The sequence below is a fragment of the Astatotilapia calliptera genome, chromosome 3 (assembly GCF_964374335.1).
Source record: "Astatotilapia calliptera chromosome 3, fAstCal68.1, whole genome shotgun sequence".
Taxonomy (NCBI): Eukaryota; Metazoa; Chordata; class Actinopteri; order Cichliformes; family Cichlidae; genus Astatotilapia; species Astatotilapia calliptera.
The window spans coordinates 20,530,374-20,554,451 of NC_137424.1; the positions used below are offsets into that span (position 1 = coordinate 20,530,374).

General features: G+C 43.2%; 1 protein-coding gene and 2 long non-coding RNA genes across 3 annotated transcripts in view; 1 reads left to right on the plus strand and 2 right to left on the minus strand.

The window, feature by feature from the left end:
- Positions 1-24,078, minus strand: part of LOC113015973 (NACHT, LRR and PYD domains-containing protein 12-like) — a 748,422-nt gene that overhangs the window by 601,410 nt on the left and 122,934 nt on the right. The gene's annotated exons all lie outside the window — the stretch shown is intronic.
- On the minus strand, positions 785-9,505 carry LOC145425298 (uncharacterized). Its single transcript, XR_013905961.1, has 2 exons — positions 8,756-9,505; positions 785-1,162 (listed from the first exon to the last, which is right to left on the minus strand). It is a non-coding gene; the product is annotated as an uncharacterized LOC145425298 (long non-coding RNA).
- LOC145425299 (uncharacterized) lies at positions 22,444-24,063 on the plus strand. The gene is made up of 2 exons (XR_013905962.1): positions 22,444-23,488; positions 23,569-24,063. It is a non-coding gene; the product is annotated as an uncharacterized LOC145425299 (long non-coding RNA).

Here is a 24,078-nt window from a genome sequence, read left to right on the forward strand (position 1 = left end):
ACAGCTTAATGTGGCGTTGTGGCTAGGTAATTTACAGGATGGATCTTTAAAGTTTATCTTTATTATGCCTCTCGGATCTTTCCCAAATACATCTACTCCTAACACTAAATAAAACACTTTATCTTCTTTCCGGTACCGCTGCGGTGTAACCTGCCACCCACCAATTGACATTGTAAGTGGATTTTGTGTGTTACTGAAATCACGCTGAATTGCAAACCCCTCCCAACGGCCCCGTGCATCCCATCCTGGGAGGGTGTAACCGGTCACCATGTCCCACTCCTCACACGGGGTGTACCCCGTGGCGGTGGGTTTACCTACAAGACAAGCATTTGTGAATCTTATGTCATGACATGTCCACACTTCGTACCCGCGCCAACTGGTCTGATCCTTTCCACAGTCTATCACGGAACACAGATCAAAAGTGAAGGCTGTGGTGGATCCTCTAACGTAATCCACCTCTATGCCTCCATAATACTCTAAACAAGGATCTGGTTTCTCACCTACATCACGCTCAGAGGTGGTCGCCTCAGGGTCCGCGAGAGGAAGGGGAGGTGGATGAGTTCTGTAACTGGGCAACTCACACAACAGGAAAACAGTAGTTAGCACACCAATAGTGATCATAGCTAACACTCCCATCAATTTCCAATTCTCCAGAAACTTCATTTTTGCATTAGACTTTTCCTCCCCCATGTTAATGCCCCCTTATACCTTTCAAATGTACTTAGACTAGAACCTCTGTCTAAGGAGCTTTTAACCTTTATTTTTATTGCTGCAGCTACCAGTGTCTTCCAGTTGGGTGATTCTCGACTTCTTTCTTCAACCTCAGGGGTAGACTACCCTTTGGTCGTTACACAGATCAGGGTATTATTCTGGCCCTTCTATACTAAGATCTGTGTTTTTTGGGGTCACAGCCGTGTCCCCCTTTTTCGCCAAGAGCCTCTCCGATCGCCTAGGCTCCTCCGCCGCTGCACACTGGCTCCAGTGGTACCAGGTGTCGCCTTTGCCCCTCAGCTGGACCGCGTGAGAGGTTCGAGTGGTCACCTCGAAAGGTCCTGTCCACCTGGGCTCGTCCCACTTTCGCTTATACACCTTCAGCCACACCCACTTCGCCTCTGGCGTGGTCACCTCCTTTCCTGTTGGATCTCCCACCTGCGTAGTGAAACTAGAGACAAGAGCTTTTAGTGCTTTAAACTGTTTCACATGTTCAGACACTTTTACTTCCTCTCTTAATTCTCTTACACCTGCTGCAGGGCCTGGAAATTGTCTTCCTGTCAGCAGCTCATATGGAGTGAACCCAGTGCGCTGATTAACGGCGCACCTTACACTCATTAAGGCTATGGGAAGAGCATCAACCCAATTCATGTTAGTCTGTGCACAGATTTTTGCCAATTTGTTTTTAAGATTTTGGTTCATTCTCTCCACTTTTCCTTGAGACTGTGGATGGTAAACTGTACCATATCTATGTTGCAACCCCAACATACATTCCACCTCAGCGAGATCTCGATTTTTAAAGTGAGTGCCATTATCTGATCTTACCTTCTCTGGGAATCCATGCCAAGGGACATAATAATTCACCAGACATTTGATCACTGTTTTGCTATCCTCTCTGCGGGTAGGCCACGCCTCTGGCCAACCAGTCAGTCCATCCACACACACCAACAGATATCTACACCCTCGAACGGCGGTTATCATGTCAGTGTAATCAATCACAATTTCCTGGCCTGGTCTTTCTGGCAAAGGAAACTTACCCATTTCTGGTTTCACGGTGGGCTTCGGATTGTGTTGTCCACAAATCAGGCAGGCTCTCACATGTTCCCTTACCAGGTTTTTCATGTAGGGATGCCACCAATGACACAAATCCCTTTCCATCTGGGCCACTCCCACATGACCCAACCCATGAGCTTCTTTGATTTTTTCCTGGGCCACTCCTGCTGCGAGCACTGGTCGCCCGTCGGGCCCTCTCCACAATCCTTCTGATTGTACAGCCCCTCTTTCCTGCCACACCGCCTTTTCCTCGGGTGAGGCTCCTCCCTGGGCCTTCTCGATGTCCTCTCGCTTTTGGGCTGGCAGGTCTCCCCATTCCATACCCATACTTACCATTTGTTTTCCTTCCTTATAGCCTGCCGCCCGTTTTGCTTCCTCGTCGGCTGCTCTGTTTCCTTTCGCCACCCAAGTGTCCGAGTCGTCATGCCCTTTACACTTTATGATAGCGACCTCCAGAGGCTCTTTCAGAGCGTCCTCCAGCTGTCTCATTTCCTCCTCATGTTTGATTGGTTTATTTGTGGCTGTTCTGAATCCAGCCCTTCTCCATTGCCCCAACTCTACATGTGCTGCTCCGAAGACATATGCTGAGTCAGTATAAATGTTAACTCTTTTTCCTTTCCCTAATCTCAGAGCTTCTATCACTGCAATAAGCTCTGCTCTCTGTGCTGACTGAGGCCCTTCTAATGTTCCTGATTTCTCCACCAGCAGCTGATCTCCAACTCCTTTCATCACTGCATAACCTGTTTTCAATCCTTCACTCGGGTCTCTAAAACAACATCCATCTGTAAAGTAATCCTCTGCCTCACTCACCGGTTCTGCTCTCAAATCAGATCTTACTTTCTCTTCAACCTCTACTATTTGTGTACAGTCATGAGGTGTTCCCCCCCCTATTTGATCTGCCATGTTAATCCCTTCATGTGTGAAGGTCAAGTTTGGAGACTCCAGAATCTTAGTCAGTCTCTGTTGTCTCAATGGGGTCATTGTAAATGCCTGTGAGTTCACATAGGCCACCACACTGTGTGTTGTGAGCACTTTCAGTGGGTGCCCTCTTACAATGTGAGCCACTTTTTGAATTATTTTTGCTACCCCTGCTACATGTTGTGTGCACATGGGGTGTCTTTTTTCTGTGTTATCCAGGCCAATGCTGATATACATCAGTACTTGTCTCTTTCCCCCTTTTTTCTGAAACAACACACCATTTACTACTCCATTTGTTTCAGAAACATCAACTGAGAAATCAGAGTTATAATCGGGGATTGCCAAATCTGCTGCACGAGACAGGGCCTGCTTTAATTCAATGAACCGCATTTCAGCTTCAGTGGTCCAGTTGAGATTAGCGGTGAGATCTCTCATGCCGTGTTCCCTTACCAAATCCCTGAGAGGTTTGGTTTTGCCCACATAGTCAGGAATGTAGTGTCTGCTGTAACCTGTGAGCCCAAGAAATGACAACATTTCTTTAACTGTACGTGGCTGGGGGTGTGACATAATTGTTTCCCTCTGGGACGCCAACATGCCCACCGTCTGCATCGCCACCACACGACCTAGAAATGTAACTTCAGTTCTGACAAGTTGGAGTTTTTCTCTACTTACTTTAAAGCCTGTTTTAGCCAGCTGGCGAAGCACCGTCAGTGTCGCTTGAAAACAAGCATCAGCTGTTTTAGCGGCAATCAGCAAATCGTCCACATATTGGATCAGTGTGCATCCTTCAGGTAAAACACATGGAGAAAGAGCATTTTTTAGTACCTGATTGAAAATGCCAGGTGAAAGGGCAAAACCCTGCGGCAGCCGTGTGTAACGCAGCTGCTGGCCCCTGTAAGTGAATGAAAAAATATCTCTTAAAGATGGATGCAGAGGGAGACAAAAGAAAGCATTTGCCAAATCTATGCATGTGAACCACCGCTGATCTGGAGATAAATTAGTCAGAGCTGTGTAGGGGTTTGGTACAGGTACTGTTTGTGTCTTAAGGACAGCGTTTATTGCCCTAAGGTCATGTGCCATGCGATATTTGCCCGTGCCTGACTTTTCAACTGGGAGGATCGGAGTGTTCCATGCAGAGGAAGACGACTCCAGCACACCCACCTGCAGGAGCCCTGAAATTGTTTCTGCAATCCCATTATCTGCCTCTGGACTGTGTCTGTATTGTGAACGCCAAATAGGGGTGTCATCCTTTAACTCAAATGTGATGGGTGAACAAAATGTTAAACCCACATCAGTTGGACCTTTAGACCACAGAGTGTCTGGGAGTTCTGTTAAGCCTTTAACAGCTTCCTCGTGATCAGATTTCTCCCTGCCATGTGTGCGCTTTAAAAATTTGTGCTCTAACACACTCTGATCAGTAGCAGTCACAGAAATTCGATATATTTTACAACTGGGTGAGTATGAGACATCAGTGAGTTGTGTTTGTTGCCAATCTGTGGCCCTTGTGGCTGTTCTCACCATGGGGCCTAAATCTTTTGCTTGATGACCCTCGTGTACTGCCAAAGACACATGGGGAACCGCTTCATCCCCCATTCTATACCAACTCATTTTATCTTCAGGGAGTGGAACAAACGCTGCCACTCCAGCTGTACCAACATAGATGTCCTGAGAGTTAAGCTCCCAAGTTGTCTCATCTAAACACTCATAAAACAATTCCTCAAAGCACTCAGTGCGTTCGCGATCATAAAACAAGGTCACGTGGTAGGGGTCACGCAAGGGAGAGTAAACAGACATGGACATTATCCAGGGACGCCAGAGTTGGTACTGTGCCAGAATTCCATCTGATGTGGTCAGTCGCGCCCAGTAAATCTGCGCTGTACGTTCACAATCCTCAGATAACAGCCACTGTCCTCTCATTCCTGATTGCAAACAGGACAGCTGTGTGCCATCTCTCAAAGTCACTGTCAATCCATCAGCTCCACACATGATAGTAGCTCCCAGCTTAATGAGCAGGTCCCTGCCCAACAGATTAACTGGAACTTGTGATGAAATCATGTATGAATGGGTTAAGGACTGGCGTCCTAACTCCGTCTTTAGAGGGACAGTCACTGGCAAAGTCATGGTTACCCCAGAGAAGCCGATAACACTGATTTTTGTGTCTGTGAGTGGGATGTCGTCAGGAGCCGTACGAATGGTGGAATACGTTGCTCCTGTGTCCACTAAAAAGGGCAGGTTACGTCCATGAACCCTCAGTGGTAACAGGGGGTCTGCCCCTCCCCCTATTTCCAGGCCTCTCTGTGGGGTGTGTCAGTATTGTCCCTGCTGCCCGTATTCCACTGAATACTGGCCTGGTGGAGCCATCTGTGAGTTGGGGGCCGACCATTGTCCACGCCCCCTTCTGGCTGAACGTGGCATGTTGTTGCTGAACGGCTGAGGTGGTTCTGGGCACTCTCGAAACCAATGTCCAGTCTGACCACAGTTGAAGCACACAGTCCCTGGCACATATAAACCTCCTCTTGGCGCACCCCTTTGCCTGCCCATGCCGCCGCCTCCTCCCCGTTGACCACCACGTGAGCCCCAATTTCCTCTACCGATCCCACGGCCACCCCAATTTGTGCCTCGCGCGGGTCCCGGTGTGTCTACTGGCAATGCATTAGGATCAACATCAGTCCCCATTTGCTGGAAACCTTGAGCTACCATTACTTTTGCTATTTTTTCATCCTTTTTCTTGTCATTTGCTTTTCCCCTCATTTCACCCAGCTGTAATTTCAACAATTGCTCTTTCATGCTATCTGTCTCCTCAGTTTTAGCCATAACCTCATCATGAGCTGTCTGCAGGCGATGCACCAGATGTTTCTCCCACACATGAGACTCTGCTCCCTCCATGTCGGGATTATCAGTCATGGCCACTCTGACTTTTTCGGGCACACCTTTTAACACAGCGTCTCTAAACCACAATTGTTGCATCCCCTCTCTACCAGGATGCTGGCCAGTGTTAAGGGCCCATGTGGCTTTAGCCTGTTCTATGTACTCCCTTGGAGTTTGATCAGGCTTCCACAACAACTTCAAAATCTTAGCAGCATTTGGAGTGGAATATTTTTCACGTAATGCATGAGATATTTCATTCACCACACGGCAAAACGGGATGCTATCAGCCATCAATGCTGTACCTGCTATTTTTTCTATGTCATCCAGCGCTGTGCCTTTAACACATCTGGCCACCACAGCTCTGAAATCACCTAGGGCCAGTTGAACACCTGTTGTTGCTCTATCAAATTCTCTCAACCACCCTGCACCTCCGTCTGTAATAGGAGGTAATAACTCAATCAATGCAGTTACATCTCCCACCCCGTATGGCTTGTATTTCATGTGACCCCCAGCGGTCACCACCAGGGGAAATGATCCCGGCAGAGACAAAGTGTCCCTGTCATCCTGGCTCCGACGTGTCATGGGGTGTGGTTTGTTTGGAAGTTTAGGTTTAACTACTCTGCCTCTTCCTGCTTTTTCTCTAGCTGCTCTATTGTAAAAAGCCTCTTCTAGCTCCGGCACTGCATCTAGTTTCTGCTTTTCCCAGACACTTACTGGTGTATTATCATCCAGTGTGCCTGATAACCAGCCCTCGTATGCGTCCCCATTGGGCCCGCACACCTCACCTTTCTCAACCTGTGGTGCAACAACTACTCCACTACATGTCTCATCCTCAGAAATTTGATGACGCTGCTCTAGAGTTATTATAGCTGTTTCAAGCAGCCGCACAGCCCGCTCTTCTTCAGACTCTGCCTGCTGGGGAGACTGTTTCATGGGCGGTGACTGCACTCCGCCACAAGCTCCCTCTTCATTAACAAAAGTGGAGCTTTGTTTTATTGTTTCACCCCTCGGGGGTGGAGTAGGTCGTTTGGGCTCTTTAGATATATCACAATCTACATAGCCTCCTGTCACTTCTAAAACTTGGCCATTTTCACTAGAGAGACAGCCCTGCTCCACCCTCAGCACAGGGTAGAGGGGGGCGGGGGCCTGATAGGGAGGGGGAAAGCCAGTGAGCGATGACTTCACCGGAGAAGCCGGCAGCATCAGCTTCTCAGGCTCCTCCCTTCTCTCCCTCATCCAGTGCTCCACCCCCTGGCATGTCACAGCCCACCTTGTTACACGGGCTTTCTCCTCCTGAATTTCCTGCAACTTTTTCCCGAGTTTTCGCCTGCTCCAAAAAGCAGCCTCCTCTAACTGTGTACTAATGTCCTGTTCTTCTTCCTGGCGCTTCTGTGCTATTCCCAGAAGTAATTTTGCCAACGAACTTCTTGATTCTCCTCTCACTCCTTCCTTATCACACAACTTTTTAACTTTGGCTGCCACAGCTGCAGCCTTTGATTTTTTCTCACCCACGCTGCCAGGTCGCATGACCCTCAGCGCCCGCAACAACTCCTTCACCTGCTCATCAACAGTTTTCCACTCACCCTGCATTTCTCCTCTTTCTATGTCAGATTTAAGACCCGACATATTCACACCACCACACACTTCTCGCCCTTTCACTCCTTTTTTTTATATTTTTAATACTTTAAATATTTACACCACAGAGTAATACACCCAATTATGCCCGTCTATCTCTATGTGGCTCCGAATTCCCTCTTTATTCTAATTTCACACTCGTCAGGGGATAGGCACACAACAATTTCAACCACTGAAACGAGGAATTCAACCTTTTTATATTTCTTTACTAAATCTAGACTCAACGTTTGTTCGCAAAATGTGTCTTGTTCTAGTCCGGAAATAAATGTGAACCCGTGATTACACGGTCGTTCCAGTGTTATTTCCGTAGCTATGCGGGGGCCCTCACCTCCCCAAGTCACCACCTCGGCACCCGGACGCCGCCGGTCCTGGCCACGCGTCCACGGACAGGAGGGTCGCCACTCCTAGGGCAAATGTTCCACAGGTACACTAGGCATCAACCTTTGATCCTAAAATGTGTATTTGCTCTAATGTCCTCCTAATCAAACACATTAACCGTCACTGTCACTGTGTTCACGCTTCACACTCCACACAAAACACACTCAGAGCGCGCCTCAGTCACACTCTCCCTCAGTGCGCGCTTCACCCACAAGACAGCACCCAGAGCGCGCCTCGCAGCTTCACACACACTCTCACCCAGAGCGCGCCTCGCAGCTTCACACACTCTCTCTCACCCAGAGCGCGCTTTGACACTCACACACAACACTTTTCCTCAGCGGGAATTTTACACAGAAACCTCTGAGCTCAACTATTAGATCTTCTTAAAGCACACTGCACCATAGACCAAAATACCCTTTTCTCTGCGATTATGACCGCCACCACGGGGCAAAGTCGCATCATAAACGTGATGCTTGCATCCCCGAAGTTATACCTGACATCATAAACCAGGTGTTGCTCTGTACTTAAATTTTTACTTTGTATTATGGCCGCAGCCCTTTATACTCGACTGACGCCACAAACCACCGTCAAAACCTCTCTCAAATGTACTAAAATTAGCACCAACCACTACTGCACTTCACGGCCGCACCACCGGAACACGCCGTATCATAAACCAAACCTACGGACGTGTTTCGCTCTCGCGTTGCCAGCGTCCAACTGCACCGTGAAGCCAGTATCTGCTTGTCCTTAATTCAACTTCTATTTCATAGCCGGCAAAAGCCAGGACGTCACTGACACCATAAACAAAATAAACAAACCTCGACTTCAATGTACTGAACTTATGGCCGCGTCTTCAGAATAAATTCTAACGTATTATTGCTACAGAAGCCAGTATTAGACAAAATTAAATGTGGAAGGTAAAGTGGCTGCACTCTAGTCCAACGTAGTATGTTATTAGTATCTCGGTAGAGGCAGATTACTGCAATCTAGACCAACGTAGAATGTTATTAGTATCTCGGTAGAAGCAGTTTATTTAACACACTGGAATTCAGCCTCAACTTATGTTGTTAGTATCTTGCGCCAAAAACCAGACACCGACAAATTTACTGTGAAAATACATGTGACCCAGCGAACAGATTAATTTGGAAAGCCCAATATGCACATTTGGTATAATACAACAGGCTGTGCTTACCTTTTTGTTGTTAGACCGGTCTTCCGTTCGCCTTGCCCCACGATCTCACCAAAGGCCAAATCTGCACCTCCTCAGCACACCAAAGATCCGGGTCACACGGCACCAAGTTGTTGGAAACACGCAGTTCTTTGAATCTTTGGGCTGAAGGAAGGACAATACTCGGTGTATATATGCTCAATCAACAATCATTTATTTCGGTACAAATCACAATAAGAGCATTACAACGTCCGGACGGGAGAGATGCCTGCAGAGGTTCGACAGCATGTCTCAAAATGGTGGCAACTTTCACAGACTTTTATAGCTAATCCTGACCCCCCTCTTTGTCATAAAAGCTGCATCTTCACATGTTTTTCTAATTCTTAGTGAGCCTGGCTCCTGACCTTGCCTCCCTGTCTTTCTGTGTGAAACTGGAAGGGGGGTGAAGAATGTGGTTTTATCTCTTCTGCTCAGACACCTAGTCTCCCTGTTATGGCCTTCTTCACATGATTCAGCAGTAAAACATTCTCAAGAAAACAGTGTCAGACATTCACAGCTGATCAAGGATACAGAGTAATGCACATTTTGTCTAATGAACTACAAATGATTATGTTTCTTTTATTCAAGAGTATAATAGAGACTAAACTACATACATCGCACACCATTAGAACTAAAGGATAATATATGGCCTGCAGCTGTTAAGCTAATTTACTACCTTGACTACTGGTCATAAAATGGCATATGTTTAGCTACTTGTCATTAACAACACCGCCTCTGTTCAAAGATGGTCGCTCACAGTGGACATAGATGGCTTCTTTCACTCCTCTTTCAAACCATCTGTCCTCTCTGTCCCAAATATTTTGGACATGATAAGGTGGGGCCAGGTTTCACAATGAACTCACCCGAAACTCTGGCTGATTGGGACCCACACCCAGTTTCACACCTTGGCTCAGGCGATTAGAGGATCATCAGGGGGTCCTTTTATCCCTCTGTGGGGGGATACTCCCACTAGGTTTATATCTGGGACTCTCCACCATTTGACCTTAGAACTGAAGAAGCTTCTCGGATGAGAGGTGAAACGTCTTCAAGTAACTTAAAGAAGTCCAGACGCTTTTCTTTGCAAGCTCCTTTGACTATATAATAAATATCATAGCCTTTCAGTACCCTGAAAGGATGAATGTCTATTGGTCCATTTCTTGAGCTATTAGGAAAGATCAATATTCAGTCTTTAGAGAAATTCTCTTACTGCTCTGCAGATGGTCAGCCATCTCATGCTGCTTAAGTCTCCTCAAGAAGTGGAGTGTGATCTTCAGAAATGCTTCTCTGCAGCTCTTTCTTTCATCTTCATCCTCACCTTCAAATATCTCCTCATCCTCCTTCTGGCTTTTTATGGTTTCTGGGTGATCTGGACACAGAACCTTCTTGATTTTCTCCAGCTCATTCTTCACAAATGTTGTGATGTGTTTCTCCAGCCGCTGGAAAAGAAGACTATATGAATTACCCAGTGGTAAATGGACTGGTTCTTATATAGCTCTCTTTGATACTCTGTGCACACAAAGCATTTTATACAACATGCCTCATTCAACCAAGCACATTGTTCTATGCTTAAATACTTTCTTTCACACTCTGATGGATGCATCAGAGGGCAGCTTGGGTTTAGTACGTTACCCAGTACATTTGCCAGCCAGGGTTTGATTCACAAACCTTCTGACTAGTAGCTGACCTGCTCACCTCCTGAGCTACAGTCACCCCAATCTGACTGAAATCATGGAGCCCAAACTCTGATGTATGTTGGACACACTGACAATCCTCTGGTCCACAAAGTGCAGCATAGAGGTGACTGAAAAGAACAAATGTAAACGTAGTACTACAAACCATAACCACAGAGTCCAGGTGTGTTTGATGTTGCTGTGCAGACTGACCAGTGGAAACCTCTGCTCTCTGCTGGTCCACTCTGTGGAGGAGTAATGTATAATTAGCTCATGTTATGTCTGTCCACACACAGACACAAGCTAAAGGTCCATGAAGTGATGTTTGGATGGGTTCAGTCAATCAGATGACTGTCATGGTGAAGCTTTGCTAGTCCTGCTGATCCCACTGAGAATTAACAACTCAGTTTCCAGATGTCTGTAGTTTTCTGCTCAGTTTCTTTGGTCCCAACAGCTCTTACCATCTCCTGCATAAAGCTTTCCCTCCATGCTCAGATGCCCTGGAACAAGGTGCTCTCTTTATATCAGTGACTGGTTTAAAGGGACAACTTGCAGTGCTCGCCAACCTTTGTGTCAGCAAAAGTAGTTCTAATGTTTCTTACATTTATTACACACACAAATCAATGAACGCAAAAACATAAACTTTTCAGACATTTTGTTTTACAATGTTACAAAACTCAGTTCACAACTACACAGTCTGATTTACAAGTACAAAATATTTATGACCACAGTTTGAGCCGATGTATGTCCCGAGTCTGTGGACTCAGTAGTTTTGTTTTGATTGTTATTGTCTTTTGTTACAATTTCATTCTGATTAAGATTTTCTAGTTCTGAGGTTTTGGTTTCTGTGTTCCCTCTGTACTGTGTTAGTATTGTGTCTCTGTGTTCACTTCCTGTTTTATTTTGACAGTGCCATGTCCTATGTTAGTGGCTGTGTCCCAATTCAGGGTCTGCATGCTTGACGTACGCATTTTAAGTGCAATTACGTCACTGCCACATGACAACGGCTGTCCCAATTCGAAGTGTACTTCAAATTCATACTCCAAATGCGCCATTGATTTTCCCAAATATCAAGCGTGGTCCGGTGCACGCTTCGTGGTCCCATATATCCCACAATTCATAGCGCAGCGGTGGGTGTGGATAATTTTGCCGCAAAATACGGCAGAAGGGAGCGGCCAAGAGTGAACTGTCAAAAGTAAGTACTGAATATGACGTCACTTATTTATGTGCGAATGTTTAATAACGAAGAACATTAAAACATCACTGTTGGCCACATGTCGGCAAAGTTGTGTGACATTAGTGATGTTTGTACTTTCAGCGTTAACTTAGTTTTAAAGCCTCTACTTATTGATATATATATATATATATATATATATAGATAGATAGATATAGCATATTATGCTTACATTACCACAGTGAGATGATTTTAGTCTCATGAACAACATTGGTAAATGGTAAATGGCCTGTATTTATATAGCGCCTTACTAGTCCCTAAGGACCCCAAAGCGCTTTACATATCCAGTCATCCACCCATTCACACACTGGTGATGGCAAGCTACATTGTAGCCACAGCCACCCTGGGGCGCACTGACAGAGGCGAGGCTGCCAGACACTGGCGCCACCGGGCCCTCTGACCACCACCAGTAGGCAACGGGTGAAGTGTCTTGCCCAAGGACACAACGACCAAGACTGTCCAAGCCAGGGCTCGAACCGGCAACCTTCCGATTACAAGACATTAGCTAATTGTTATTTACTAACTAATCTTGAAATGACTGTTCAGCACAGAAATGAAGCCCAACAATCATGTTTTACAGTCCCGTGGTCTCAGGCTCAGATACTCAACTAATAAAGTGATGTCATGACAAAAATGAATGACCAACAAAACATTTTTTCTCCTTCATTTCTGTCAAACAATGCTGTATGTAACGTTTCTCGCGGTTAGTATCATGGTTGCTAGGCAACCTGAGCAGCACGGCGAAGGCTAGACCGTCCCATTTCACAAGCCTCTCACTTCCGCACTTCTCGTACTTATAGTACGCACTGTACGTAGTACGCGTAGTGCGCATACTTCAAGCGTGCAGACCCTGAATTGGGACACAGCCAGTGTGTCTACTTTTGCTTCCCCTTGTCTGGTTATGTCCAATGAATCCTGCTGTGTCTCCCTTTTCTCATTCCCTGATGGCTCTTTTGTGTATATGAGCTCTTTGTTTTCTCCTGCTTGTTGCTGGTTCGTCTGTGTTGTCTCCCCGTGTCTCCGTTTAAGGTTTCAGGTTAGTTTTTTAGTTTTTCAGTAGAGGTTATCTTAGCTTCTGCACAGGCCATCTCCACTGCACTCCACCGTTTCAATAAAGCTCACTCACTTCACAGCAGTGTCTGCATCTTGGGTCCTTTATTAAATTCAACATGGCTCGTCCCGCTAGCCGTGACATAAGATGTGAAAACAATATCCAAAAAACATGAGGGACAAACAGGGAATAGTTTTAAGGTGCAGGGCCAACAAACTGAGTCTAGCCATGAACTCAGAGTTGATTGAATTAGCATTTTGAATTGGCTGATCTGAGTTACTTCAATCAAGTCTATGTTCACTTTGAGTTAAGATTATACGTGATTGATGGAAAAGAAAAAAGCCGTCATCAGCAACTGATTCTGATTTAGCAGGTTTTCAAATCTAAACGGTACCCATCGCTAGCTGGCTGTAGTTAAACCTTTACTTAAAAAGCATCCCTAGACCCAGCCGTACGGCTTATCTACTGAGCAGCGCAGTGTCAGAGTGAACAACACAGGAAAATGATCAGAGAAGCCCAAGTCTAGTGTGTGACCTTTTTCATGCGTGGGACCAGTAACCCACTGGGTCAAGTTAAAAGAGTCAATAATATTTAAAAAGTCCTTGACCAGAAGTTTAAAGTCACAGCAGACATGGATGTTGAAATCACCAAGGCAGCATCATCAGAAGACATAGCACACCCAGCTCTATCTGTCCATGAAGCCAGATAACACACACCAATGAGTTAAACTGCAGGAATGTCTTAAAGACATAAAGACCTGGATGGCCGCTAACTTTCTGCTTCTTCATTCAGATCAAACTGAGGTTATTATACTCGGCCCTGAAAAGCTTAGAAATATGGTATCTAATCAGATTCTTACTCTGGATGGCATTACCTTGGCCTCCAGTAACACTGTGAGGAACCTTGGAGTCATTTTTGACCAGGACATGTCCTTCAATGCACATATTAAACAAATATGTAAGACTGCTTTCTTCCATTTGTGCAACATCTCTAAAGTTAGAAATATCCTGTCTCAGAGTGACGCTGAAAAACTAGTTCATGCATTTATTACTTCCAGGCTGGACGACTGTAATTCATTATTATCAGGATGTCCAAAAAACTCACTGAAAAGCCTTCAGCTAATCCAAAATGCTGCAGCAAGAGTGCTGACAGGGACTAGAAAGAGAGAGCAGATTTCTCCTGTTTTGGCTTCCCTTCATTGGCTTCCTGTTAAATCCAGAATTCAAAATCCTGCTCCTCACATACAAGGTCTTAAATAATCAGGCCCCATCTTGTCTTAATGACCTTGTAGTACCATATCACCCTATTAGAGCACTTCGCTCTCGCTCTGCAGGCCTACTTGTTGTTCCTAGAGTATTTAAAAGTAGAATGGGAGGCAGAGCCTTCAGTTTTCAGGCCCCTCTTCTGTGGAACCAGCTTCCAGTTTGGATTCAGGAGACAGACACTATCTCTACTTTCAAGATTAGGCTTCAAACTTTCTTCTAACTTAACGATTAAGTCCCTGTATTCCACCGTTATATGGAAATCAGCCATTATAACTTGTGTCAAATCTACTTGTACCTCACAGTTTTCTAAGCACACAGAGAGCAGTAAACCTCAGAGCAGCAGCACATCAGACTGTGCAAAAAATCTAGAAGAGAAAATATTTCGACCCATTTCTAAATGATTCTTGTGACCATGCTGCACCACAACACCTGATCTCTGGTTTCCTGACCTCTTCAATCCCACTTTAATACTTGACTAAACTCATTTTCCTGTTTAGGTGTTGAGGCAAAGCCGCCCATCTACAATGCAGGCAACAGCAAACGGAGCTATTTTTGATTCCCTTTGGGTTTTTTCTACTTTTGTGCTACAAAATGTTCAAGCTGATTAAATTCATTAGAATAAAAATTCAGATAATTTTCTCATATTAATGTTGGAGGTAGAAATTCAGGTAACTTTGCTCAAAAACTGGCAGAAATTTCCTTCAAAGATGGAGTTTTTACTTTAATACTGTGAGTACATTTCAGAGCCTGGACTCTTTTACCTTTACTTGAGTAAAGAAGCTGAATCAGTATTTCAGCTTTAAGAGGGTATTTTAACACAAACATCAGTCCTTCTACTTAAGTATGTTTGACACTTTGTTTACGCCTAAATTAACTTTACTGTTAACGAGTTTTCATGTTTCTGTAATCCACCAGTGTGCTCATGCTTTTTTAAGTGAAAACATATTTTTAATGATCAAATATAATTATGTTTGTTATTTGTGGATTTTAAATGTCCTTGACAGAGACAGATGATGATCATTATCCTGCACTGTGCTCTCAGGTTTGGTCGAGCTAGCACAAAGAATGGCTATGTTGAACTTCCTCCTGGGATCTACACTAAGAAGTGAGTCCAACATTAGCAGGGTCTCTTTCCTTTATCTGGATTCACTTTAGCATTCACAGTCACGTGAAGCTTGTTATTAACTCGATAAGTCAACCCAGGGTTTCAGCTGAGCGCTCACATGAAACACATGGTGTTGACAGCATCTGATCAATCATATTCATGGAGACGTGTATCAGCAACAGAGCAGCTGAGTTTGCAGAAGGAAGTCAAACTAAACCACAGGAACAATATGAGGAGATTACACACATAATAAAATACTAGCAGTAACACAGCTGCTGCAGACAAATCAGTCGTGTGATCGTGTGTGAGAGGAGAAGGACTGTAAAGGAGTTTGGTGTTAAAAGCTCTGTATGAATGTGGGAGACTTTGAAGGGCTTTAAAAAGGCCAATATAAAATAAAAGGCAGCAAAACTGCTGAGTGTGAAAGTCACCAGACTTATCAGACCTCTGTGATTAAGACCTGTAAGAACACCTGTTTGTACTTGTTGGCATTATATCAAACACACACGTATATTAAGCCTTTGTTTGAACTCTGGTTGAATTTGTTACTTTCAGACTGTGAAACATCACAGAGGCTGCAGCTGCAGATCTTTTATTCACCTGGAAATTTACTTTAAATGTTAGATGGAAAATGTGTTGCTCAGTTTAACCAAAGTAAGAACAAGAATCCATAAACCTTCATAAAGACAAACATCTCCCAGAACATTGAGCTGCTGAAGTGTCCCTGAAGGGAAAAACTATTTGTCCTCCTCCATCCAGCAACACCTGAAACACCTGAGTGGAAGCTCCTCCCTACACTGTGTTTGAAGCAAAGCACAAAGGAGACACCTGCTGGAGCAGCTGGAGTCCTACAGCCACTCAGCCTCTTCAATACACAAACACCTCCTACAACATCCACTCTTTCCACTCTGACTGCTGTGTTTGTGGAAACACTCCAACACACACCGCTTCACATACCAACATAGAAATGTGTGTGAAAAAGAGCTGAGCTGATATTAAACATGAGGATTTATTCAAAAATACAGAGTCAGGAACAACATCTAGACACACATTACCTCTCAGCAGCAGAAGAACAGCCTTTAAAGTCTATATAAAAATCCTTCGAGTCGTTGCTCTTTAAGGAAACACAGCTGGGTTCAGGTCCAGGAGATTCTGGCCTCTTATTGATCCTAAAAGAAAAACAATAAATGTCACAGCTTCATGAGACAGGAAGGAAAAACTGGAAATATTAAATTAAAGACATGATGAACAATGTGAAACTCATAAAAATAATGTACTTACTCTTTGTCACATAACAGTCTTTTGTTAAAGTCTACACCAATATACTTCGACTCGTTGCTCTTTAAGGAAACACAGCTGGGTTCAGGTCCAGGTTCTGGATTAGTTTCAGGGTTATGTCCAGCTGAGCCTGGTACGCCCCACAGCTCTGGGCTTTAAAACAACACACACAGAGGTATGAGTGTGAATAATGATGGAGCAGTGATGTGAGTGCTGAGCTGTGACATGGAGAAGAGTCATGGACAGTTAGAGATGGTCATCTCACCTCTGAGCTTTGGTCTGGCTCTCATGTTCCCCACACAGAGTGCTTTTAGAGGGAGGGACTCCCTCCTCTCTGTCCTCACACTGATCCATGCTGCTCAGTTCACATCAGCTCACACACACTTTCTACCTTCACCTGCAGAGGAAACATTCATGTGCACATCAACTGAGAGCTGCAGAGGTCGTGTCTGATGTGTTGGACTAACATCCATCTGAGACACAGCTTTCATCAGTTCACTACAAAAAGTGTCACAGAGCCCAGTTCAGCCTCCAAATCCTCCATTACTGTAGTCCTACAAAGCAGCAGGTCAAACATGGCTGCAGAGAGCAGCTTTATGTCAGTAACCATGTCCAGGACCGAGCTGACTGCTTACAGAGTTCATACTCTAACTGCTAGCTGCTCTGCTAGCTAAGCTAACTCAGTAACAGTGACTCTGACAGCAGTTACTGTGGAACAGCGGCCGAGCTCAGGACACATTCAGTGTGTTTAGTCTGAGTCCTGGACTCTGATTCAATGGATTCAATCCAGCTCAGAGTTTCATGTCTTCATCAGAATAAAATACATGTACTAATATAACAGAAGTAATGCTCTGAATGCAGGACTGTAATGGAGGATAAATAAGGTTTTTACAGCCTGAAAGAAACATTCAGTTCATATATTTGTAGACAGTGAAGCAGTTTTTAATACTGCAGCTGTTTCCTTCACCTGTGTGTGTGTGAGCCACACCTTCATGTGCTGCTGTAGAAATATGTGGTCTGACTGCTCAGACTGAGTCTAGGAGGAAAGTTCACACGCTGGAGAAAGTTTTGTTCCTAACTTTGTCAGAGTTCGGCTCCAAAGACAAAGAAGACGGAGCTCACAGTCTGTAGATGGTCCTCAGTGTGTGTGTGAAGCCAAGAGAGCACACAGGAGTGTGTTTATGTCAGGAAATCAGTGTGTGTGAAGAGTCTGAGGGAGTGTGTGAATGAGACTCAACACTGAACAGTCCAAGAAAAGCGTCTGGACTTCTTTAAGTTTAACTTAAAGAAGTCCAGACGCTTTTCTTTTTGTCTCCATAATGTCTCCATAATGCTGCAATGTTATCTGCCCCAGAAACACACTGTGCAGAAGCTCTGATGGTGACACAGAAAAGTCACAGTGGAGATACTTCTGTCCACCTTTGATTAGACTCATTATAAAAAGGAAACAAAGTTTGAACACAGTCATGTTTCCAGTTCACTGACTTACATTTATTCCATGGACACTCACTCTAACCTGAACCACAGCTACAACCCAACATTGTTGAGGCCTCATCTCCTCCTTTGCTGACTGTAGAGGTTAAATATGCAACAACCAACAAATAAAAGAATTTGGTTCATTTCAAAGAAATTCACACGGTGACCAAGTAAAGTAACCGTAGTAAAGGAGACAACATCCCGTTGATGGTGGGATTATTTGAAAGATTTGCTTTAGTCACGTCACCAAATGCAGTTGAACCACCCGTGGATCCATGTTTGACCATTCTACCACTCTGAGCTCTGCTTTTGAATCATTTTATTATTATCATCATTCATTTATTCATTCTTTGGAGGGGGGCTATTTCCTAATGCCGCCCTAATAAGCTGATGTTCAAGGGGAAATATAACAGAAACTCTTTCAGTGTTATTCATTAATAAATTAACAGATAAACTGTGAAGAAGAAAAAACTGAGATTTAAAGGAGAGAGTGAGAAACTTGATCATCCATCCTCATAATACATGTTTATCAGTATCTGCTGTGACCATACTGCAGTAATAACTACAAGTCTACATTTCTGTGACTGTTGATCAATCACAGCAGGAATCTGAGCTCATCTCTGCACACAGAGCAGCTTCAGCTCTGGGATAAACTGCTCGCTTCACGTCCTTCTCAGCTCACAGACACTCATCCTGATATTTTCCTTTAACATTTGATGGTATCTGGAATAGTTGGCAGTAATAAGGATGATTTTCTGTAAAATCATATTGATATGAGCCGTGAATTATTCGTAGATGAGCGTTAGATTAGTTTGATGGGTTAACTCAGAGAGCTGAAGATATGGTGGACATGCTGACCTCGCTCCGTGGTGTACAGGGCCGTTTACCCTCATGATTAATATTCACAATAAAAAAATGAGGCGAACATCATGAAGTCTGTGTGTGTTTCATAGTGTCGAACCACCTTTGTACAGTTAAACCTAACAGTTACTACATGACGGAAACACCAACGTTATTTCTTTTATGTGTTTATCAGGTCACGCTGATTATTGAACAAAAACCCAAACATCAGATGTTAATCGAATCTTTTTGCTCTCTCTCCTCCTTAAACATGTTTTTAATGTTAGTTATAATTCAGAATTGGTGACTGGAACACGTATGACACATACGAACATCAGGAAATAAAAACACGATAAATATAACCTCTGTAAATGAAGTCAGTGTGCAGCGGGGGTTATTACAGCTGTGTACCGGCCTGCGCTTTGTCGGTGGTAATAGCAGCTCGATTGCTTGCGAGGCGAGCGGGTCTGTCCCACGCTTTGCCGTGAGACTGGGCTGGGCAGACATCTCTGAAATCATCGAAGCACTTTTGCAAAAAAGCTGTATCTTGACAAACCGACCAGACATCTGAAGATTAAACCGCTACATTCTCGGCTAAAAAATATTAAAACGGTATTTGGTGAGACACAAACTGTCATGGTCCCCGTGTCTGCCCGGCTGACTCAGGTTGGCTACATATGTTTCTTGTTTACATCTACCTCTCTCACGCTAGCTGTGTCTCGCCAGGGCGGAGCTCATTGCGGGCTCCCGCCCCTGGCCCTTGCACCTGAAGTTAATCACACATCTGTGGCTCATCGCCTAAACTCATCCACTACTTAAGGCAGAGGCTGGAAACATCTCGTCGCTGGACTATTGAGTAACCTCGGTAGTAAGCTCCGGAGTACTAGTCTCTTGTTGCCTTTTCGTATCGCTGACCCTTTGGATTAATCACTTGTTGTCTGTAAACAGGAATTCCGTTTCCCTGGAACCCTTGGTGTGCTGTGTTTTTTATGAAGTCCCTCGTGTGTGAAGAGCTCCTTTCCCGGATTTCCCTGTGCCCTGGATTCCCCCTGCCATCTCACTTGTATATATTTGCACCTGGTGTTGTATAGTAAAAAACGGAACTGTATTCTAGCTGCCTTGTCTGCGCTTGAGTCCATCCCACACACAAACACAAACAGGGTTTTTCAAAGTTCAGTTCTGTTAGTTTCCACATGGCAGCTGTTGGTGTGCAGTAACGCCTTCTAAAAACAATGGCCACCAGGCCAAAGCAATGGTTCTGACTCGATCAGCATTAACCCCGCCCCCTGGGTTTGATGGGTGAGGTTGACACATAAAATAAATTTATGGTGAGACCTGAAGGAGTCAACTGTGCCAAAATGAATTAATTAAATACACCATTAAATAATTATTTAAATGTGGCAATAATTAATTAAAACGTGAAATAATTAATTAATTAATTAAATGTGTCAAAAATGTTTATTTAATTATTTATTTCCCATTTTAATTAATTATTTCAAATTTTAATTAATTATTGTCACATTTAATTTATTATTCAATGGTGCATTTAATTAATTCATTATGGCACTCCTGGCATTCCATACTGTGGTTGGGTCGACTTTACTATATAGATGTTTCACATGTTTCCATCTCAGCAGCCCCGTTGACAGATCACAGTATTATTACTTTTAAACTTAACCCTGAAAATAAAACGCAGTTTAAAAAAGATTACTGGAAATTAAATGCAGATCTATTAATTGATGACGGGTATGTTAAGATAGTTAAAGAGCTCCTCCATAACATTTACAACAACGTAACAATTGGCAATTACATACATAGATGGGAATTTTTTCATTTAAAGTTAGAGAATTTTCAATTACGTTTAGTAAAATGAAAAGTAGACAACAGAAGGAATTTGAAAGTAAATTACTTTACGATATAAATAACTATTGTAATAGACATTTTATGTCAGAGGCTGATAAGAAATCCCTGTTGTCTTTACTCAATTAGATGATCTATACAAGAAAAAGGCTCATGGAGCTTACATTAGAGCTCGTGCAAAATGGATAGAAGAAGCTGAAAAAGTGCTTCATATTTCTACAATTTGGAGAAACAGAGGCAAGAAAAGAAATCTATTAATACATTAATCATAAATGGGGAGGAATGCACAAATCATAAGACTGTAGCGGAAGAAAAACATAAATTTTACTCAAATTTATTCTCCTCAAAATATTTAATTGCTGATTCATTAACTTTTTGTGATCAGATTGAACCTTATACTCCAAAAATCGATTCTGCATTCAGAGAAATTTGTGATTCTGATATATCACTGGATGACTGAGATCAAGCCTTAAACAAACTGAAAATGACAAAGCTCCTGGTCAGGATGGCTTGACTGCAATCTTTTATAAATTCTTCTGGAAAGAAATAAAAGAATTTTTCTTCAAAACTATTAATGAAATCATTAGTAATGAAATGTTAGCAACGACAATGAAACAGGGTCTTATCTCCCTTATTCCCAAACCTGGTAAAGATAAAAGACTAATCGATAATCTACGACCAATAATATTAGATTGGTTGTAGATCTACTGGATTCTAATCACTTAATTGAAGATGATGGTGTGATTCTTTTTTTAGACTTTTATAAGGCATTTGATACGGTCGAACATCCTTTTATTTTAAAAGCTCTACCCTATTTTGGTTTTGGTAAACAAAACTTCATAGATTTCATTTCTTTATTATACTCTGACTCAATAGTTCTGTTTCTTTACCTTTTGGAACATCTAAACGCTTTAATGTTAGACGAGGAATCGTCAGTTTTTATAGAACATGAATGAAATTTCAATTTTCTCAAAGGCTTCTGGTTTGTACCTGAATATTAGAAAATGAGAATTATTAACTATTCGTGATTGTGACCTAGTAGCTCTCTTAACATAGCTGTTAAAACTGACATTAAATATTTGGGTATTATAATGTCAAAGAACACAAATAATAGAGAAAATCTACATTTTGAGCAAATTACCCAGAAATCAAAAAGATTACAGGCTACAAAGACACCTCTCCATCTTTGGACGTGTCTTGCTTACTAAAACAGAAGGTATCTCTGGATTGATTTATCCATCACAATGTTTATATGTTTCCAATAGTCTAATCAATAATATAAATCAAATTAATTTCAATTACATTTGGAGAAACAAGCAACATTATGTTAGGAAGAATGATATAGTGAAGTCATTTGAAGAAGGAGGTTTGAATGCGATTGATTTTGAAGCAATGTTGGTTCCATCAAACTCAAATGGTTGCAATCTTTCATAAATAATTCAAACAGTATTTGGTTTTATTTTCCCAAAGTAATTTTGGAGAAGCTGGGTGGCATTGAATTTCTTATAAAGTGCGACTTTGAAATTTCCAAATTAAATTATCCAATTTTCACAAACAGGTTCTCCAGTACTGGAAAATGATACACAAGCATATTTTTTCTCCACATACAAATTCGATTTGGAACAACAGATGTATACGATAAAAGAAAATCCATCTTTTATAAGGATTGGATGGATCATGGCATTTGGACGGTTTTACACCTTTTAGACAATGACGGAAATGTGTTAACATATAACAAATTCATAGATAATTATGGCATATCATGTACTCAGAGTAAATTCATTAAAGTTGTGAAAGCCATTCCCCCTGCAATGATTCAGATGTCTTCCCCCGACTGAACAACAACCCGTCAACAACATGCTGAGCTGTGACTCTTCTTCCCTCTAAAGTCCTGGGCCCTGTTTCAGGAAGCCGGTTTAGTGGAAAAACTGAGTAAGTATACCCTGAGTTAACGAAAACTCTGGGTTTTCGGTTTCACAAAGCGAGTTCAGCTGCAGCCTGAGTGAGTCACTATGACGACACACTCCGTGAAGCTAACCTGCCCCCTAGCAGGTTTACTACAACTAACCCTGACTGTCTCCGCCCCTTTGTCGGAAACCTGACAGTAGGAAGTGTCGGACATGGCGTGCCACTTCCTTGAAGAGCCAGTAGATCGTGAAGCCCAAATTCTCCGCAGAGCTCTCCGCCGGGAGAGAGTGATCAGAGCGCGTTTGGACATTTTATCATTTCCTGATGATTTTCTGTGCGAACGTTACCGTTTCTCAGCACAATCTATAAGTTATTTGGATAACATCCTCAGGCCTAATATTGCTCATGTGACACATCGCGGACATGCTCTCAGTTCTGTACATATTATTTGTATTGCACTTCGGTTTTTTGCAAACGGGAGCTTTCTGTATAATATTGGTGACGCTGAGCACGTTTCCAAGGCTACCGTCTGTCGGGCAGTCAGGAATGTTACAGTTGCACTGAAACGTCTCCTGTACTCGTTTGTGGTGTTCCCCGGTCACAGACCCACAAGATTTATCAAAGAGGGATGCCACAAAATTGCAGGTATCAGGATGACCAAAACTTAATGTATGATGTGGTGATACTTGGACTACTACTTAAATTGCACATTTATTTTCAGGGTTCCCAGGCGTGATTGGCTGTATAGATGGCACTCACATTCCAATCATTGCTCCTTCAGTAAATGAAGGAGACTATGTGAACAGGAAGTCTTTCCACAGCATTAATGTGCAGGTACATAGTTCCCTGTAGCATGTCAAACTAACAAATTATTTCATTATAGTAATGGATGCTAATTTGTGTTCTCTGCACTGTGAAGATCATATGTGATGCTGCCAACATTATCACAAATGTGGAAGCCAAGTGGCCAGGCTCTGTCCATGACTCACAAATATTCCGTGAATGTACACTGAGCACAAAATTTGGACATGGTGAGTTGAGAATACTTTAAAATATATAAAGACCAATTGCTTCAGGGACATTTGAACTGAAGTGTATCCTTCTGTCTTAGGAGAGTTCACTGGCTACTTGCTTGGTGATAGGGGGTATCCATGTTTACCCTATTTGCTTACCCCTTACTCTGACCCTGAACCGGGCCCACAGCAGCGATATAATCTGGCTAATTGCAGGACAAGAGCCAGAATTGAAATGACTATCGGAATGCTTAAGGCCCGGTTCCAGTGCCTGCAAAGACTCAGGGTCACCCCAGAAAGGGCATGTGACATTATTGTGGCATGTGTGATTCTTCACAACATTGCCACAATTAGAGGAGAACACTGTCCTTCTGAACCAAACATCAGCAGTGATCCAAACCATGAACATCCTGACCCTCCCACGGACATACAAGATGGAAGCGCAGTCAGAGACACCATATGTCACAATCATTTCCTTTGACCCATCACCTCAACATGTTGAAAGAAGAATAAACAGATTTTTTGTTCAACTGGCTTTATTGGTCGCCTGTATTTCCTGTACACAAAGTATTAAAAGATGTAAACCTCATAAAGTGTCTCTGTTGCTT